The 17,204-nt window shown below is 41.3% G+C and overlaps 1 long non-coding RNA gene across 3 annotated transcripts in view; it reads left to right on the top strand.

Annotated features, from left to right (window-relative positions):
• Positions 1–8,831, top strand: part of LOC135971038 (uncharacterized) — a 54,375-nt gene extending 45,544 nt beyond the window's left edge. For all 3 annotated transcript variants that reach the window (XR_012435204.1, XR_012435209.1, XR_012435207.1), the window contains one exon: positions 8,602–8,831. This is a non-coding gene — a long non-coding RNA (uncharacterized lncRNA). The remainder of the gene's footprint in view (positions 1–8,601) is intronic.
• The last annotated feature ends 8,373 nt before the right edge of the window (positions 8,832–17,204 follow it).

The raw sequence follows: 17,204 nt of genomic DNA, 5'->3' as shown, positions 1-17,204 counted from the left end.
TTGAAATATGTATGGGCTCACAGAAAGCTGCAACGCTTACACATAGAGTTCCATGTACTTGTCGCCCATCTTCCCCTAGTGGTGACATCTTATATAACCATAGTACCATATTAAAACCAATAACCTGGCATGGAATAACACTAGTAACTAGAATGTAGACCTTACTCTGTGTTCACCAATTTTTACATGCACGTGTGTGTGTGTGTGTTTATTTATAGTTCTATGCAATTTGACCCCAGTTATAGATCGGTACACCATTACTGTTGTAGCTAACACAACAATTAGGATACAGAATTGTTCCGTCAGCACAAAGGAACTCCCTCATTCTACCCCTTTGCATCCTCCCTCCCTCCCCTGTTCATAATCCCTGGCAACCACTAATCTGTTCTCCATCTCTACACTTTTGTCATTTCTAGGATGTTCTATAAATGGAATCATATAGTATGTAACCTTTTGAGATTGACTTTTTCACCCAGCATAATGTCCTTAAGACCCATCCAGTTTGTCACATGTATCCATAGTTCATTCCTTTGCATGGCTGAATAGTATTCCACTGTATGGATATGCCAGAGTTTGCTTAACCATTCGCCCTTTGAAAGACATTGGGATTGTTCACAGTTTTTTTGCTATTACAAATAAAGCTACTATCAGCATTCATGTACAGATTTATTCTCTGTGTGCATGAACATAAGTTTTCAATTTCTCTGGGATAAATGCCCAAGAGGATATGATTGCTAGGTTATGTGGCAAATGCAGATTTAGTTTTATGAAAAACTGTCAAGAAATTTTCCAGAGTAGATGTACATTTTATACTTCCACCAGCAGTATAGGAGGGGTCCAGTTTTCCGGCATCCTTGCCAGTAACCAACTTTTTTAGATGAGTAAGTGAACATGAAAACATTGTGAGATGACAAAGGCCACATATAGACTAGGCAAAGTATGTGAAAGGAGATATTTGTCTTGCATATGAGCCTCAGACAGCTTTTTCAGGAGAGATGACACAGCAACATTTGTTGTAATATAAATTTCCCCCGCTCTTATCAGCCTGTAGCCATGTATCAGTTAGCAATGCAAGTGATAGAAAACTCTATACAGCCATTTAAGCACATGGGGCTGTTTTCCTCACAGAACAAGAAGTGCAGAAATCAGTGGCTACGGAGGCTTAAAGGTGGCTACTGCTGCTGCTGCTTCAGGAATCACGTCCACATTCCTCCAGGAAGAAGACAGAAGGAGAAAAGGCAGTGTTTGTATCACAGAAAAAAAATTTTTTTTTTTTTTTTTCCAGAAACACCACTAGTGTTCTGTTTTGGTCACATTGCCCAGAACACTGCCTCACATCCCCTCATGGCTGGAACAACATGGTAGGGAGAAGGGCCTTGGAATGCTGATTGGGTCAGGAATTCACTATTATCTGCCACAGGGGACCGTCAACATTAATGGGCAAATTTTGCCGGCTTAAGGCTTCCCCCGATGATGCATGGCCACATCCTGTTGTAATGTCCTCCATCCTAAAGTATTTCTGGGTGTTCCTATGGGGTATCTCACTTGTGCTTATAAGCAAAGTCCAGTCCCACTGCTCAACACCATTGTTCTCTGCAGGTCGTTGTGAGGTACAATGTTGTCTGCAGGGCCCTCCCCTCCCCTAAGCTTCTGCTCTGGTCCTCTGGTTGTCACCATGGAGGAACTAGAAACTTCATGCAGTTGGGGCTGCATTCCTTGCCAAAGTGGGGAGAGAGATTTCCCCCCTGCTTTGGGCACCCTTTGTCACACTGTGTGCCATGCATTTCATGACTACCTTTCTGAACCCATTTCCTCACTTGAGCTTAGGAAGCTTCACTCTTCATTGGTTCATACATTGTCCATGGGGTTGGACAGGTGACCAGACATAAGGCCATCCTTTCCACTGATAATGTATTTCTCATTCTTACATTCCCACAAAAGTAAAACCTAACATGCCCTTTTTCCTTTCCTTTCCTTTCCTTTCCTTTCCTTTCCTTTCCTTTCCTTTCCTTTCTTTCTTTCCTTCCTTCCTTCCTTCCTTCCTCTCTTTCCTTCCTCCCTCCCTCCCTCCCTCCCTCCCTCCCTCCCTCCCTCCCTCCCTCCCTCCCTCCCTTCCTTCCTTCCTTCCTTCCTTCCTTCCTTCCTTCCTTCCTTCCTTCCTTCCTTCCTTCCTTCCTTCCTTCCTTCTCTCTCTTTCTCTCTCTCTTTCTTTCATTCGTTTTTTGAGATAGTCTTGCTCTGTCACCCAGGCTGGAGTGCAGTGATCCAATCTTGGCTTACCACAGCCTTGACCTCCTGGGCTCAAGTGATCCTCCCACCTCAGACTCTTAGGTAGTTAGCACTACAGGCGCAACCACACCCACCTAATTTTTGTAGAGACAGGATCTCCCTATGTTGGCCTGGCTGGTCTTGAACTCCTGGGCTCAAGCAATCTGCCCACCTTGGCCCCACAAAGTGCTGGGATTACAGGCATGAGCCACCATGCCCGGCCTAGCATGTTCTTTCCACGGCAAACCAGCTCATGCAAATAAACAGCTGTGTAGGGGACTTAGCCAACCTCACCTGTCCAGACGTGAATCTCAATGTAAACTAAGAAAAGACCACCTGTGCACACTGTCTTCCTATTGGATTGCCCGTGTGAATTCAGTTGGTCTGACTGAATCACTAACTCCTTCCTCCCTCACTGCTCACAGTTTCTTCCCCTGGTGTTTGTTCATGTTACAATGAAAAATGACAATTTTCCAATCAAGGATGTAGACCCAGTTAGAGCTTCTTTAGATTCTAGTGGGACAAAGGAAGCTCCTCCTGTTTTATACTTGGTCTTACCCAGAAGGACAAAAAGTGATCCCTCCTTTTATCATTGCTGCCTTTTTGACTTAGTGCATGCAACAGTAGTTGGGATGTGCATTAGTTACCATGAAAATGGCAGTTGCTATAACAGAGAGGCTGATAGAACAGAGATCTAAGCAAGAGAGAAGTTTATTCTCTCTCAGATCTCAGACATGCTATGGGACCTCTACCATGTCAAACATCCAGCCACCCATGCTGTTGTTACTCTGCCATACTCAACACACAGCTCCAAACCCTGTGTCCGGTATGGCTGCTCTGGCTCTCACCATCATGTTTATACCTAGCCAGCAAGAAGGTGGAAAGTAGAATAGGAGGAAATATTTCTTTCCTTTTATGGGCATGACCAGGAAGTTCCCCACACAATTTTTGCTTAAATCCTGTTAACCTGACCTTAGAAGCACGGCCCTACTTAGCTGCATGGGAGGTGAGGCTGGGAAGCATGGTCTTTATTCTGGATATTCTGTTATCACAACAGAATTATACACTTTGGGGAGCATCTAGCAGAATCAGGTACAATGACCTCTAGATTTGGGGCCAGACAGGAATGCTACAATTTTGGGTGGTGGTTCTCAACCAGGGGCGATTTTGTTCCCCTCCACCCCACTCCGCCCCCATCCCCTTCCAGGAGACATTTGGCAATGTCTGGAGATATCATTGTGTGTCACAACTAGGAGGATGTGTGTTACTGGCATCTAGTGGGTAGATGCTGTAAATATTCTGTGGTACACGAGACAATCCCCAACAACAACAAAAATTACTCAGCCTAAAATCTCAGTATTGCTGAGGTTGAGAAATCCTGCCTTAGGAATCTGTCTTTACAAAGCCTTAGCCCACCACGTGTTAATCTCTCTCAGCTTTCATTTTGTGCTTTTCCAATAAAATTTACAAGATTTAGGCATATCAATATGCTTCAATAAATTAGAATTAGAACTGTAAGACACTGTTAGCTCTGTTTGCCATAGGTCATTTTAACAAGAAAATGAAACTTTGTTAACCCCTATCCATAGTTCCACGACCACCATTACTAACCCAGCTTTAGTTCTGAAGAGGAAGGTTTCCTTCTTTGGGTTTTCTGAAGCTATTTAATAATAGACAATATCCCACTAATCCAGAGTAAAGAAGAAAATCTGTTCAATTAAAGGCAAGTGTAATTGTGTATAATTAATCACAGTCTTCTTAAGGGAAATAAACATAATTTGTTTTTAGTAAGAATGAATCTATAATTATTCAGTGACAGAGGAAAAACCATTCATTAGTATATCATGTTCACTTTTAATGTAGTGAAATGCATTGTAGTTTTTGCTGTTTCAGGCATGAAAACCTGTGTGTTAAATCTTGTCATTTCTGGTTCTGATAATCTGCTTTGGTGACAGATTGAAAATGCAGTTTGTCACATCAGGACATAAATCTTAAATAATCAACCTGAGAGAACAGTACCAAACCCTCCGGAGAGGTTTCCAACATGCGATGGTGACATTTCTTAATAAGCTCAGGATTAGTGATCTAACTTGTCACTGGTTCAGCTGGAAAAAGTAGAAAAATGACACGGTTGCTACAGTGTCCACTCAGGAGTTGTCTTCTATAAATCTGGAAAATCAACTTCTGGAAATTCTCCCCTGAGATGAAGATGTAGTGTGTGTCAGCAATGCATCACAGGAATCTTTCATTATTTTAGGTTGTTATTTAGACATCATACATTTTTCTTGGGGACAGAAACAAGCATACTGTTCTTCATTTCCTATTCGTCTGGATCTGAGCACTTTCCTTTTGGGTTCATAGGACTTTGTAATTATCTCTTTTAAAACATCATTTCACAGGGAGTCACGTGCTACCTTTGCATTTTCATTCCATTTCCACCTATTGTTTTTCATATCTTTATTAATTGCCTTTCCAATGAGACAGTGTCTTGGAGAAAATGTTTATTTCTTTTATTTTGTTTATCCCACGACATTTAGTACAATTCCTTACATGTACGATGCATCTTTACTGATTGTTGTGTTTTCCCTTTGTTTAATCTCATGGCTATAACTGTGCTCTTGGAGTCACAAGTAGACTTAAAAACCATTGTAAGACTGCATGCAATTACACTGTTATTATTATGATGGAATACAAAAGAATTTGGAACACAAAAGAGTAGAAAGGCCAGGCACGGTGGCTTACACCTGTAATCCCAGCATTTTGGGAGACTGAGGTGGGCGGATCACGAAGTCAAGAGCTCGAGACCACCCTGGCCAACATGGCGAAACACCGTCTCTTTACAAAAATTAGCTGGGTGTGGTGGTACATGTCTGTAGTCCCAGCTACTCGGGAGGCTGAGACAGGAGAATTACTTGAACCCGGGAGGCAGAGGTTGCAGTGAGCTGAGATTGTGCCACTGCACTCCACTCTGGCGACAGAGCAAGACTCCATCTCAAAAAAAGAAAAAGAAATAAGAAAAAAGAGTAGAGAATAAAAGATCAGAATGTTGTGTGACTTTGACATATTTTAGGTAGGGAACTAAATGCACATATGTGTATTAAAACAATGTACAGAACTTTAACTTGTTATTAATAATCTCTCTCTGCTTTCATTTTGTGCTTTTCTAAGAAAATTTCTGTTGTATCAGCAGATACAACAAATGATCTACCTGGTAAGATCATTTAATGCAAAATGTGTCTGAAATATTAAGTTTATGTGGCAATGAAGGAAAACTTTTTAATATCCTTGCTCATTTGTGACGAAGAAGAACACGCAGAGCCTTTGGCATCCAGGCAAAGACTCAAGTCCCTTGTCACACTTCACCACTTACTAGCTGTGTATCTGTGAGCAAGTTACTGTAACCTCAACTAGCTTCATTTTCACTGTGTGTACAATGGGGATTATGATACCTTCCTTTCAAAGATTAAATTAAATAAATTATCATTTATATCACCTAGCACACTGTCTGGCAGTGTCAGAGTTCTTGGGACACAAGCAATAGAAACCCACCCTGCCAAACTTAAATGAAAAAAGGCCATTTATTAGAGTAATACTGGGGGCCTCATAGAATCAAGGAAGAGGTAAACAACCCAGTTTCAGGACTGGGGGACTCTGGGCATCTTAGCAACAGGAAGTCCTGACAGCTTTCTGGGCACAATGTCTCCATGGATGACTGGGCTCATCTTCAACCACTCTTGGTTCTTCTTAAGATGTATATTTTTAGGAGACAGATGCTTATTTCTCTGGACTAGGTTACCTGATTTTACAAAGGCTGGAGGATTGGGTTAAGTCACTGGCTTCCTCACTAGATCATCAGGAAAGTGGGAATGGAATTCTCTAGCCACTGGACTCCAGCCTGGGTGACAGAGTGAGACTCTATCTAACAACAACAACAACAAAAACCAAAACAACAAAAACAAAAACACCCTTCTATGGCTTCCTATTTTCTTTAAGATAAACACCAAAATCTGCAATGTGTCCTCTGAGGTTTAGCATAATCTGACCTATGCTTAATCTCTTTCTTCGTCTTGTAGTTTTCTATTCCCTTGTTTCTCAAGCTTCAGGCATGTTACTGAGGTTCAGTTTCTGGAATGGTTGCCATCTTGGTCATCATATAGCCAGGTGCCTAGACCTCTCTTCTCCACATTTCACAGCCCCTGCCCCACAGCTTTCTTCGCCTGATTAACCCTTTCTCATTCACCAAGACTCAACTCAAGTGGAACTTCCTAGGGAGTTTCTCCTGATTGCCCAGGCTAGGCTAATTGCCCGTTATTCATTTCTACGGCCCCTCCACCTGCGCTTTCTTTTCTTCACATTTTTCATAACTATAATTACTTGTTCAGCACCCCTCTTGCCCACTATTGGCAGCACGAGGGGAATAACTGCAGTTCACTGCCGTCTTCCTCGGCTCTACCACGGTGAAGGGAGTGCAACACCTTCTCACTGTGCATCTGTGGGCTCAGGTCTTCAGAAAAACGAATCCCCCAGATTAACAAAGATGTGCTAATTAAATATTAATTTAAAAACTTGAACACAGCTGATCACATAGTTTTATTATTCATTTATTTATTTATTTATTTGAGATAGAGTCTCACTCTGTCACCCAGGCTGGAGTGTAGTGGTGTGATCTTGGCTCACTGCAACCTCCGTCTCCTGGGTTCCAGCGATTCTCCTGCCTCAGCCTCCCAAGTAGTTGGTATTACAGGTGTGTGCCACCATGCCTGGCTAATTTTTTTTGTATTTTTAGTAGAGACGGGATTTCAGCATGTTGGCCAGGCTGGTCTCGAACATCTAACCTCAGGTGATCCACCAGTCTTGGCCTCTCAAAGTGCTGGGATTACAGGTGTGAGCCACTGTGCCTGGCCATCACATAGTTTCAGAGTTAGTCTTCTCCTCATTGATATGTACCTGTGTTGTGATTTTTTTTTAAGTACAAAATATCTACAATATGAAGTATACATTTTCTGCTACTTATTCTTAGATCACGTGATGAAATTAACTATACTGATATTTTGTGGTGCTCCACAAAAATTTCCATGTCGTTAAAGATGGAGACAATAGACACTGGGGACTACTTGTGGGGGTTGGGAGGGAAAAGTGGGATGAAGGTTGAAAAACTATTGGTTACTATGCTCGCTACCTGGTGGATGATGCAATATACTCACGTAACAAACCTACACATGTGCCCCCCAAATTTAAAATAAAGGTTGGACTTATTTAAAAAGAGAAGAAAGAAAATTATATTTCACAACTGTATTGGTATAAAGGTGAATATATTAATATTAGACATTAGACATTTTATCCAACCTAAAAGCAAAAATAAAGGTATTTGTTAAACACAAAAATAGGCCAGACGCGGTGACTCACACCTGTAATCCCAGCTCTTTGGGAGGCCAAGGCGTGCAGATCACTTGCGTCCAGGAATTTGAGATGTGTCTGGACAATATAGTGAGATCCTATCTCTACAAAAAAATACAAAAAATTAGCCAGGCATGGTGGCATGCGCCTGGGGTCCCAGCTACTTCAGAGGCTGAGATGAGAGGATTGTGTGAGCCTGGAAGGTCAAGGCTACAGTGAGCCAAGATTGAGCCACTGCACTCCAGCCTGGGTGACAGAGTAAGATCCTATCTCAAATAAATAAATAGGACAAAAATAAAAAATAAAAAGAGGAAAAAAAAATTTCATGTCTTTCATGTGTCATCTATGCTGTTACTGTGAGGCTGGTGTGTGTTAACATCTCTTCTTCATAGATACGATGAGGATGAGACACCCCTATGGTCATTCATGTCCAATACAACTGCTTTGCATGTGTATCTGTTTCTGTTGGATTCACCACTTCATCAGTAGCTTCGAAACGTCTCCCAGAATTCCACATAGGTCCAGACTTGTGCTGAAAAGGAAATTGAGGATATAATAGATGCTAACAGGGAAATATACTTTATTATGTTGTTCTAAGGGCTGGAACTTTAGAAACATATTTGAGGATAATCTTTTGCAAATAAAGAAACTTGTCCAGGTTGAACCCTCAGGGCTCAGATATATTTTTTTAATACATTGATTTGAAAGAAATGGAAGCTAGAAGCCAGAATTAATTAATTAATTAATTTTAATTTTTATTATTTTTTTTGTGATGGAGTCTTGCTCTGTCACCCAGGTTGGAGTGCAGTGGTGCGATCTCAGCTTACTGCAACCTCCACCTCCCAGGTTTAAGAGTTTCTCCTGCCTCAGCCTCCCGAGTAGCTGGGATTACAGGCGCATGCCCCACACCCAACTAATTTTTGTGTTTTTTTGTAGAGACAAGATTTCACCATGTTGGCCAGCATGGTCTCAAACTCCTGACCTCAAGTGACCCACCCACCTCCTCGGCCTCCCAAAGTGCTGGGATTATAGGCATGAGCCACCATACTAGACCCAGAATTGTGACTGACATATTTTGTGTGAGATACAAGAAGTAAGAAATATCAGAAGAAGAACAAAAACAGAAGAAGATGTTTTCTGACCTGAGAAATCAGAATAATAATAAAGGCAAGTCTGTCAATAGTGATGGCTGAACTATGGCTGGCTGATGCATAAGTCCAGAATTCCTATTTCCCATTGAAAGGAGTTGCTACTAATTATTAATAATTGTAAGGCGATGACATTGTGCTAAACATTTTATATAGGATCAACCTATCTTATGAGGCTGTCAATAACCTCATGCCAATATTATTTTCCCTTTTTTTTTGCATAAAGAAATCTTAACCCAGAGAGTTTAATAAATTGCCCAAGATTACACAGCTTGTGGTAGAGCCAGAATTCAAATTCAGTAGACTAAATCCAGGGTTATATATGATGCTATATTGCCAGTTTTATATATGTTTATGAAATTTTACCTGAAACCGTTAGATTCTATGTTGTGAATGATGTCATCTGTCACTTTTTTTTTTTTTTTTTAGAGACGGGGGTTTCTGTCCGTCACCCAGGCTAGAGTGCTATGGCATGGTCACAGCTGACTGCAGCCTAGACCTCTTGGGCTCAAGCAATCTTCCCACCTTTGCCTCCCAAGGAGCATGCATGCACCACTACACACAGATAATTTTTCAATTTTAATTTTGTAGACACAGGGTCTCTCTGTGCTGCCTAGGCTGGTCTCGAACTCCTGGGCTCAAGTGATCTTCCCACCTTGGCCTCCCAAAGTGTTGGGATTACAGGCGTGAGCCATGGTGCCTGGCCTCTGTCATCTTCTAAGCCAATTCTTTTCAACTTATTTATTCCATCTCTATTTAGTAGAAGGGAAAAAGGATACTTTCTATAGTTTTGGTTAAGGATCATCTACTTTATACTTGTTTATTTTAAATTATTGTGGTTTAATGGTTAGCCTAGTAAATTAGCCAAATAAATTAATATGTCATTTTTTAAAATAAGATGAATTCTGGCCCATTTTTTCCCATTCATAGATTATATAGGGACCCATAGATATGTACGCCTCAACTCAGCAACTTAAGAAAATTATAAGTGCTACTTGCCAGAGGGGACTGATTCATATTCCTTATAGGATTGGTGTCTGTTTCACTTCTTAAAAATTCATATCTCTCTCCTCATACATTATCACCTCCTTTTCCATTTCTCTTCATATTATTATATGTTGCTTGCTGGTTCTGGGACTCACTACTGGTTATTTGGAACAAAACATTTACAGATTTCATGGGACATTGAGTTCAGCTATTAATATTTGAAAAAGAGAAAAAGGCAGTAGTTTGTTAAGGAGACTAAATGGTGTACATGTTGCATGTAAAACAGAGTTTATTTTGAGCAAAGATCCCCTAGGGGAATGCTGCTTGTATGCTGTATCTGATCTGCTGTGGAGCACATGCCCAGCCAAGCCTCCTTTAATAAGGCCGCCCACTCTGAGCCCCTGTGGCAACGGTGCTTGGCTGTGGGTGCACCTTCCGCCTTTGAGCACCCCACTCACTCACACAGCAACCTGCCTCCCCAGCCAACTGCTCTCCACAGGCGTTAATCCATCCCCTCATTAACGACCAATCCAATTCTCTGTCTTGAACAAAGGGAGTCAGAGTTTAGTCCCTTGAACTGAAAAGTCCTATGGGGCTCAGCCATTTTCAACTGTGTGATTAGTAAATAACGTGGGTCTGCAGGAAGAAGGAGAAATTTAAAACAGAGGACAGCAGAGAAGGGGGCTCTTATGGCCTCAGAGAGCATTAAGGGGGCAGAGGGATGTGCTGCTGTGGTCCCCGAGGCTCCCAATGAGGTCCATCTCCAGTTCCACGTGGTCCCAGCTTGCTTTTTGTTGATGTCATATTCTGCATCATAAACACATATTTGAATTGCTTTAGAGGACTTCTCTTTCTTGCAGCCAAAAAAAATCTCAACTACAATTACAACTATCTAAAGTCAGTTTCCAGATTTGGATTTATGTATATATGGTACATTTTCAGCGTTCCTGGGAAGATGAGGGAGAGACAATACAATGTAGTGGTTGGGGAGAAGGCTCTGTAGCGAGACTGCTTGAGTAGGAATTCTAGAAGTTCTGCCACTTACTGGTTGTATGATCTTGGACAATCTAACATCTCTGTGCTTTGGCTTCCTTGTTTGCAAACAGAAGGGTAGCAATATTTTTCTACATCATAGTTTGTTGTGAGAATTAAACACATATAGACAGTGTGCTTGGCACACAGCATTTAAGTTACCCAATGAGCATTTGCTGTTATCTTGGTAAGGGCTTACTTTTGTTTTTTGTTTTTGTTTTGTTTTTGTTTTTGTTTTTTTGAGATGGAGTTTCACTCTTGCTGCCCAGGCTGGAGTGCAATGGTGCAATCTTGGCTCACCATAATCTCGGCCTCCTGGGCTCAAGCGATTCTCCTGCCCCAGTCAGGAGACTGGGGCAGTAGTTGGGATTACAGGCATATGCCACCTCATGGCTAATTTTGTATTTTTAGCAGAGACGGAGTTTCTCCATGTTGGTCAGGCTGGTCTCGAACTCTGGACCTCAAGTGATCCATCCGCCTTGGCCTCCCAAAGTGCTGGGATTACAGGCATGAGCCACCGTGCCTGGCCAGTAAGGGCTTACTTTTACACACCCACCCACCCACCAACACACTCTCACAAACACATATATGTATATGCATACACATAATAATGCACACACACCTGTAATATATATGTATAATAAAATATACATGTGTGTATATATGTATATGTATATAGATGTCTATACACACACTTGCCCCCCGCCCCGCCTATCTGGCCTGAGCCTGAAGCTCTATGTTCCTATCTCACTTCATTCACATTTACAGCCTTTATCACACTGTATCGTAATCTGCTTATTTGTGTTTCTCTCAACACATGTGAGCTCCACAATTCAGGTAATTGCCTTCTTTGCCCTCTTATCCCCAGAGCTTTACATCTGATACTGGGGATGTTCCTGAGCTCACAGTAGATTCATACTGTTGGACAGGAAGATGCTAGATGATATTTCACTGTTAGATTGTCATCCCTTTAGCTTAACACTTGACTCTCTGCTCAATTTACATGTCCCTAGGTGACATAACACTTTATGCTGTTACATTATTTACCACACAGAGGGAATGGATTTCCAAGTCCTCCCTGAAAGTAAGCTTTGGCGAGAAGATAGGAGAGGACCTCGAGGGGTCTGGATGCTGTGGGCCATGGACAAGTGAAGAGGATGAAATTCACAGTCTTCCTATTTCTGCTCTGGAATAGGTCTCATAGTAACATCCTCTCCCCAACTCAACTCACACAAGCAGCAGTGGCTGCGTGGTATTACCTAGCAGCACGTTGCAGCTTGCTTGTAGTAGAGAAGACAGTGAACAGTCACATTCTATTGGTCTGCTGGGACTGCCATAACAAAATACCACAGACTGGGTGGTTTCAACACCAGAAATTAATTCTTTCACAGTTCTGGAGCCTGAAAGTCTGAGATCAAGGTGCAATTGTGTTGGTTTCTGGTGAGGCTTCTCTTCCTGGCTTGCAGATAGATGCCTTCTCACTGTGTCCTCACATGGCCTTGTGCAGGGAGGCAACAGAGAGAGAGAGAGAGAGAGAAAGAGAGAGAGAGAGAGAGAGAGAGAGAGAGAGAGAGAGAGATAGAGAGAGATAGATTTCCAGCACAAGCTCTCTGGTGTCCTATTGGATTAGGGCCCTCCTGTTAGAACCTCATTTAATCTTAATTATCTCCCTAAGGGCACTATCTCCAAATACAGCCACATTGGAGGTTAGGACTTGAACATATGAATATGGCGGGGAAGGGGGGGGAGGGAGGAGGGGCACGATTCAGTCAATAACACACATTAATCCCAAGTGGAGGCCTATTTTAATTAAGTTTTGTGTATGGCCCAAGTATTCTACTCTGCATAACTATTTAATCAAAATCCAAACTGAGAGATGGGTCTCTGTAGCTTGTAGATGAGAAACAAAAAGCAGTGATCCTTAAAATGAGTTTCCTACAATCACACAGGTGCCATCTGGAAATGCAGAAGCCATTACATGCAAGTCAGTTTCAAATGTTAAACCACACAGTATCGATTCTGGCTTTCCCAGGTGACCCTGGAAGAGTGAGAACGTCTTGCAGAGCCCAAGTGCAGTGGAGGCTGCCAGGCCAGGGCCTCTGATACAGATCTAGGAGTCTGAGTAGCTGCAGGGCCTGGATGGGGAAGGCTCATTTAAGTCTGGTAAATGCAGTAGATGAGTTGAGAGCCACATGGGACTATGCAACCAGAGGGTAGAGCTGGGAAGGCCCTGAAACAAAGAGATGGAAATGGAATAGTAGGAGGCTGGGGTCAGAGGATTGAGGCCAGTGTTAGAACTAATTTCAGGAACACTGAGTTTTCCTCTTCTATGTGACTTGGCATGCATGCTGCATTTGGAGCCTGATTTTAAGTATCCAGAGCTGGCTTTACACCATCAGAAAATTTTTGGCTGGGAAAAAAAAAGAGTTTCATAAAAGTTCAGGCATTATGCTCTCCCATGGTACTTCCTGGTGAAATGTCCAACCTAAGTGATCTCATCTAGGCGTAATACTAACTCTACTTTGACTAACAATCTCTTTCATCATTAAAGTGAATTTTTAATTCGGATTTTTATTCTTCATGTATAAATTATGTTATCACCTAGTTGACTTTGTAACATAATGAATGGAGAGTAGCTGTAGTTATCATTCTTTGCAATCTTTCTTTGTTATTATTCATTTATTTTTAGAACATTATGTCCTGAAAGAAGAAGCCTTCTCTGACCCCAGGCCCCCATATTGGATCAAAGCCCCTAGTTATGATCCCTTCTAGCAGCCTGTACTTCTCCTTTATAGGTCTTCCCACCATTGGAATTAAATAGTAATTGCGTGATTAATTGTTTAATGTCTGTCTTCCTTGCCAGATTATTTTCCCAATGAAAACAGGAGCCAGGTCTATCTTAATCACAGCTGTATTGACTCTGGTTCTTCCTTATAGCAATAAATTCCTTTTAAATGAGTTATTTCATTCACTCATTGATTCATTTGTTAACTCATTTATTTAGCATTCACAAGCCCTAGGAACTGTGCTACAACAGGGAAACAAAAACCAATGTGATCATTTCTGGATTCAAAGAGTTGGCAATTTAGTACAGAAAGTTTTTAACCATTTTATTTTATGTTTTATGGGTTTTTTTTGTTTTTTTGTTTTTTTTAAAGATGAGGTCTCACCATGTTGCCCAGGCTGGTCTCAAATACCTGGGCTCAAGTGATCCTGCCGCCTCCATCTCCGAAAATGCTAGGATTACAGGTGTGAGCCACTACACCTGGCACTTAACCATTTTAGGTGAAAGTTCCCCTTGAGAACCCAGTGAAGGAAGTGGACTCTTGCAAGAAGCTACTCATCTAAAAAGCACATGAGATTTTGTATTCAGCTTGGTAGGTTCACAGATCCTTGAGAATCTATTCACTGTCTTCCTAAAATTATGTGGATTCTGAGGTCACAGTAAGTCCATGAAATACAGACTTGAAGACACGTACAAGGTAAGAGGACGGATAAAGAAGGACATCAGCATTTCCTCCTTTGGGTCAGGAGAGGCTTCCACTGCAAGAGATGTTTGAGCCACGTTTTGAATGACAAATCTTATGTTACCAGGGGAAGTCGTGGGAGCATTCGAGGTTGAGAAGACAGTGTTTGGAAAAGCATGGATGTGTAGAAGTGGGAATGGTATTTAGGGAGGAGAATCAGTAGGACTTTGTGACTGATTGGATGTGGGATGTGTGAGAGAGGGAAGGAATAAATTCCATACTTCTGCCTTAGGCAACTGAGTACTAGGTTTAGGTCTCGGTGGGCAGCCTCAGAGGCATAAACGTCAATTCAACAAAATAACAAGCTCAAGGGTCACATTTTTTTTTCCACTCAAAATAAAATAAGCTTTTGAAAGTGATAAAAAGTACATTCCTTACAATTTAGATTACCCAGCAGATTGGATACAAGAAGGCCAATGAGGAAATCAACACGCTTTTTAATCACAAAAGTTGTATCTGTGCAGCCACACTAATGCAGCTTTCTAATCTTTCTTCTTGAAAGAAGAGCATGGTCTGTATGAGAAGCTACGCTGGCCACATGCAATTTGGGTCATGCAGATTATCATCACTGCCTGAAGAATCCTGGGAGACTGCTTGCTGGCAGGAAGGCTTACACTTCAATTATGGATCTGATAAGCTGGATGTGCTTAGTGTGGTGCATTTGTAAAGAGGATTCTCAATGAATATTCAGTCCTAATTCATAAATTTCTTATAAATAAATTTTCCTGCGTATTTGGAATCTTAGGCATTATAAATCTTGACGTATGAAAAAAAAATTCATGAAAGGTACAACCCCCTTATAATTAGTTGCAGATTCAGATTTCATATAACAGGACAGTAGGCTTTAAATTAAATTTTTTTCAATAACAGTTCCATTGGGATATAATTTGCATACCATGCAATTCACGCGCTTAAAGTGTACAATGCTTTCAATGAGTTTTTATTTACTTTAAAAAGTTTATGTTTTCTAACTTTTAGCAATTAAATGGTATTCCTTTTGTAATCAGAAAAATAATACAAAGTATGCATATTTAAAAATTTGTGTAACAGTCCTTATACATAAGGAATTTTCTCCTTTGTTGGAGACAAGAGAAAATATATCTTATGTGGGTTTAAGTTGAAGTATAAAATATGGTTAAAATATTACCATAAAAGTGGCATGTTTAGTTAGAAGGAAAGACTAAAGGTGGGTTGTTCTAATGGCTTTCTTCAATGTCCTGCTGGGTAGGGAGACCCGGTTTAATTTACAGATCTTCACTTCACTATCAGGGGCTTACAGAAAAACTTTCCCTGCTGTAAGCTTCTCAGCTAATGGGTGATGTGCTGTGATAGATGTATTCTCACCCAGGATAGTGGCGATATTGTATTAAGAGGGAAAAAAATAAATAATTACCTTGGGATTTAACCTGAGGTATGTGTTGAAGAAAAAGCCCAACTTATCCATTCACTGTATATATATAGTGAGAAAAGTTGGAAGGTTTTTCACAATTCTGAATGTCACCTCATATCGTGTGTTAGTGATCTTTGTGATAGATGGCATAGATCTAAAAACCATGTTTTTTTTTTTTTTTTGCTAAAATAACAATGTGTAGAAAACAACAATCATTTTCCTAGAAAATGGAGAGAACTGTTCAAAAGATGAACCTCTCTGGTTTGACCTAAGGTGCAGAAATACAATTGGCATTTAGGCTGACCCTTATATTGGTAATTTATGTAAAACAGTTTTTTCTTTCCAAGATTGCATAGTGTATAGTAGGAAAGTGAATAGACAAATTTGATCTTGGGCCGGGCGCGGTGGCTCACGCCTGTAATCCCAACACTTTGGGAGGCCGAGGCGGGCGGATCACAAGGTCAGGAGATCGAGACCACGGTGAAACCCCGTCTCTACTAAAAATACAAAAAATTAGCTGGGCGCGGTTGTGGGCGCCTGTAGTCCCAGCTACTCGGGAGGCTGAGGCAGGAGAATGGCGTGAACCCGGGAGGCGGAGCTTGCAGTGAGCCGAGATCGCGCCACTGCACTCCAGCCTGGGCGACAGAGCGAGACTCCGTCTCAAAAAAAAAAAAAAAAAAAAAAAACAAATTTGATCTGACCCATTTTTACATCACTGGGAAACTAATGTTTGTTTTTTTTTTTTTTTTAGAAAAATTTTATTTTGAGACAGGATCCTGCTCTGTCACGCAGGCTGGAGTGCAGTGGTACAATCACGGCTCACTGCAGCCTCAACCTCCTGGACTTACATGATCCTCCCAACTCAGCCTCCCAAGTAGCTGGGACCACACGTAGGCCACCATGTCCAGTTAATTTTTTTGGAATTTTCTGCAGAGATGGGGGTAGGAGGGGGTCTTACCATGATTCCCAGGTTGGTTTTGAACTTCTGCTCAAGCAATCCTCCTGTCTCAGCCTCCCACAGTGTTGGGATTACAAGCATAAGCCACCATGCCTGGCCTGCTAATAGTTCTTAAATGCAGCTCTTATCTTGTTACTTCTGTAGTTAAAGGCCTGTTTAATGCTTGGCACCTGACTTTAAAACTGACTATAATATAGCACCATCCCAAATTTCCTCAGACCTGTTTCCTCATTGTTTCAAACATATATTGTTTCAAAGACACATTTTTTTATGTGTGACTATTTGCTTATATTATTTAACTTCCTATTGTATTTGCTTTTAATAAAGTCTAATAGATGCAATAAAAACAGCCTTACAATCTCTTTTTCTTTTCATGAAGCACACTGTCTACTACAATGCTTAGTGTGCCATTTAGGAGGACCTATGAGGAGGGAGTTTTGCTCAGTCTTCTCTGCTGCATAACCAGGAGGCTTATTTCTTACACAAATTACCACTCG

The sequence above is a fragment of the Macaca fascicularis genome, chromosome 5 (genome assembly GCF_037993035.2).
Source record: "Macaca fascicularis isolate 582-1 chromosome 5, T2T-MFA8v1.1".
Lineage (NCBI taxonomy): Eukaryota > Metazoa > Chordata > Mammalia > Primates > Cercopithecidae > Macaca > Macaca fascicularis.
Note: the sequence above shows the minus strand (reverse complement) of the source record. Positions and strands in the feature narration are given on the sequence as shown.